This window comes from Mercenaria mercenaria, unplaced genomic scaffold (genome assembly GCF_021730395.1).
Source record: "Mercenaria mercenaria strain notata unplaced genomic scaffold, MADL_Memer_1 contig_1416, whole genome shotgun sequence".
In the NCBI taxonomy this organism is placed as follows: Eukaryota; Metazoa; Mollusca; class Bivalvia; order Venerida; family Veneridae; genus Mercenaria; species Mercenaria mercenaria.
Genome location: NW_026459391.1, coordinates 1 through 4,137, shown reverse-complemented (window position 1 = coordinate 4,137; position 4,137 = coordinate 1). Strand labels below are relative to the sequence as shown.

At 34.0% G+C, this 4,137-nt stretch overlaps 1 long non-coding RNA gene across 1 annotated transcript; it reads left to right on the top strand.

Annotated features, from left to right (window-relative positions):
- Positions 1-161: 161 nt before the first annotated feature.
- LOC128551638 (uncharacterized) lies at positions 162-4,075 on the top strand. Its single transcript, XR_008368855.1, has 3 exons — positions 162-707; positions 877-977; positions 1,282-4,075. It is a non-coding gene; the product is annotated as an uncharacterized LOC128551638 (long non-coding RNA).
- The last annotated feature ends 62 nt before the right edge of the window (positions 4,076-4,137 follow it).

Below are 4,137 nucleotides of genomic sequence, written 5' to 3'. Positions count from 1 at the left end.
TTTTGCATGTGTCCGCTTGTTTTACTCCCTAAACGACACCCTCTTTGAGCAACAACTTCCCTAGAAAATATTGTTTAGGCATTTTGCAAGAATTTGACCAATCTTAATAAAAATCGGTTTTATAGGACCAATGATGATTTCCCGACTAGTCATATAGTCCAAATTCCTCTCTATCGAATGAAGCTTGCATTAACTGCCTGTCTGAAACGAAATCAAAAGTGCCTTTCTGTCACAAAATACGCCCGTCATCGAACTTAATCCGAGAGTGTCTTGGGCGATTTGGGTGGTTATCGATCTTCGCCGAGATATCATGCCCACAAACGTTGTCAGCAAGTTTGGTGAAGATCGGATGAAAACTGTTCAACTTAGAGAGCGGACAGGGATAAATTCGAAGTTTTTCGAGTAATGCAAGGGCCATAATCCAAGAGTGTGTGGCGGGGTCAACACCTGGTTATTTACTGTTAGTTTATAATTGTTTACTAACCGTGTATTATGGTAATTTCATGGTATATTACGGTAGATGTCGGTAGTTAAATAGTTTTTGGTAAAAGAAGTAGCGCGTGAAATCAGTCAAGTAGAACAATATCATGCGAATCGTTCACTTTCCACGCAGAGTTGATAGCTTGAGCAGCAGCTTAGAGTATTTTAGTTTTTATTGAAATTACTAATGATAGAAGGCACATTCCAGTATGTAGTAAAAGATACAGGTTTGTAGATATTGTTTTGAAATAGTAGTTAGCTTGATATTTATCGTTTTAGTGGTGTATTTCGGTTTGAAGTCTTGGTGAAGTTTTGACACCATTTGCAATTCGCTCAGCGGTTGTCAGAATGAGTACTTTTATGCACATGTTCTATAACATTTTAATGTTCTTGTAGCACAGATGCACAGTAACAGCTCGGAGAGCGATTGTGGGTGTAAGCACAGATGTGAGACAGATATATACATTGTTGAAGGTCACTGATATCATTACATCACTGTAAGTTGTCTTCCTTACATTTGATATTCCAGTCTTATTTTTAAGAAATATTGTATGTACTGTTACTACTGTAATATTTCAGAACAGTTATTTATGGCATTGTAACACCAGTTGCAGTAACAAGTATTTGACTGCTCGGAATATGTGTATAAGGTTTATTTAGAGTGAGTTAGGTATGTCAGATGAACCTATATAGTAATCACTAATTTACCAGTGTTTTATTATTATTTTTATCATTTATAATTCTGAGTATATTGTGGTAATATTATTTATATAGATGTATTTATATGTTTTTGTGATATAGGACCAATACTACAATACTACGATAGACTGAATACAGATATAAAACTGAACCGGAGTTGTTGTCCATTACATCACTCAAGAGGTCACATTTTGGAGCCCCCAACAACAGGGATTGACGACGCACTTGGTACTACCAATTTACTACTGGATAGAGGATCTCGTAGATGTTGCGTTAGAGATAAACTTTTTGGAAAATCTGCTCACTTTAGTGCTGACGACAAACGGTATAAGGCAATTTAAGCAGTGTATAGTAAGTGTTCATGAATTAGACAGTAACTTTAAAGATTTTATGTCGGGAATCCAGCTTAACGAGGAATTAGCAACGGATTAGAGAGGATACAAATGAACTGTAGAGTGTTTATAAGACATTGTCATTAGGAGTGGTGCTAGAATTGGTGATTAGGATAATTTAACCATTTTAAATACATTTTTATTAGATTTTTAAGAAAATATTTTTTAGTTTAAATTAGATGATAGGTTCAGTGTTGTGAAATATGTTATTGTGAAGTAGGTATATACAATTTGAGAATATTTGACTGAATTTTTTACAAGTCAGTGTGTTATAGTAAAACAGGCTGAATTCAGTGAAAAAATTTTGGCAGTAATACGTAGGTGAGTGTACAGGTGAAAACGAATTACAAATTTTTTTGAAGCATTACATTGAACACTTTATTTTTGGAGTGTTTAAATATTTAAAGGGTGAAAAAGAGACTTTGTGAGTAAGTTTCAGTTAAAATCACAATGTTCACTTGGTGAAGGTGCTTTGTAATATCTCACTGTAAGTTTGCATGAACTTCACTTAAAATTGCTTATATTTAACTTTGCTAACAGTAATTGTTCTGACAACCGGGAGTGATATTTGGCGTTACAGTTGCTCTAGTGTCTGGTTGGTACATAAGGGTTTCAGTAAGTAATTTAGTTCAAATTGGTTTAAAGCATATAAGGTAATTATAGATGTAGGAGTGTAAGTAAATTTTCAAGTAGGATTTAAGGAAAAAAAAGTACTAACAAGTTTTCTTTCAGAATACAAAGTTACAGATTGTGTGAGCCCACCAGTTCCATTGAGTTTGATGAAACAACAGCTGATAACTGATTATCAGAACTGCAGAGGTTACAGATAATCTACTGTGAGTAGATAACCGGTCAAGTGGAATTTAGAAAGTAAATATACATTAAATAGATACAAAATAGATTTGATTTAATTAAGTTATAATTATTCTCTATAGGTAGTACATTTTATATTATTAATTGATAATAATTCATATATAATATGCTAGTGTGTTAAATCTAGAACAGTTTCAGGAATTACAGATAACAAGAGTAGAACATCTACAGTTACAGTTCAGTTACAGTTACCAAGACCAGTTACATTTAAAGTTACAGTTACCAAGACCAGTTACATTTAAAGTTACAGTTACCAAGTCCAGTTACAGTTACGAAGAAGTACTACAGCCTATACAGTTACAGATTACAGGTTTAAGCATGCTTAGTTTAGATTAGGGTTAGAATATATCTAAGGAATACACTGTGATTCCTTTTTTAAAGTTGAGCTATTGTATTCACTCACATACCGATATGTTGAGCTATTGCATTCACTCAAATGATAAGTTCTGGAAAAGTGAAACAAGCATCAAGTTATAGTGGAAGATTTGAACTTCATCACACATAATAATAATAATTTGGAGAAGAATTTCAACACTTGTGTTTAAATATCAGTGCAATTATAACTGGTCAATACAAAGCAAAGGAGACGAGTGAATATACAGACTTCATCATACTGAATCATTGTGAAGATAATTGAAAATACTATATTCTATATCAAAAAGTTAGAAATTGCGTAACATTCATCGTGCAACGACATTGGCATTCCTGGGAACAGTTGAAGTAGAATCAGTAAAGTGCAAAGACTGTGAATGAAAAGACTTGTAGCAGAATATAGAGTGATAAATGACACTTTGTGATACAAGCAGTTAGTGACAAAAGACACTTGGTGATTAAGGTACTTAAATACAAGAGATACTTGAAATATAGACACTGAATGATTAGTGATCGTCAGCAATTACGTAAATAAGTCTTGTAACTTGGTTCAGGAGCATTTATCAAGTAAATACAAATAGAACTTGTGAAAACCAAGCGTAAAGATTGAAGCAGTTACTCCGACATACTTGAAACTGTGGAAAGAAGTGTGAATATTTTATAATAGACTGAGCGTCAAATAGACTCTAGCATTAACTCTGCATAAACTTAACTTACTATTCAGTCAAGATGTCGATTGAAGTGACAGAAGAAGAGAAACAACTTATTAAATCAATGAGGGAACTTGGGATCAAATCTAAGGCTGACACAAAGGAGGACTTGGACGATTGGTTGCATAAATACGGCGCATCAGGAGGAATTCCAATTACCCCAACAGTAACATTGAACACTCAAGTACCAAGAGTGTCTATTTTCTATGGTGATACAGACACTTTAGTTAAAGGTGAAGTTGTTTATGACCAGTGGCGGTACGAAGTATCAAGTCTTATGAAGAGCGGCACTTACAAAGCAGATATACTATAACAAGCGGTAAGACGTTCATTACGTGGAGAAGCTGGAAGAATACTAATGAGATTAGGAACTGATGTGACAGTAGAAGAAATATTACAGAAATTTGAAAGTGTTTATGGAATTGTAGAAACAAGAGAAAGCTTGCTGGCAAAATTTTATACTGCCAAACAGACAGAATCAGAAGACATAACCGCATGGTCGTGTCGACTAGAAGACATTTTGTGTAAAGCGGCTGAGAAAGGTCTAGTTAAAAAACCAGATATGAACAATATGTTGAAATCAATGTTATGGACAGGCATGAAATAAGATC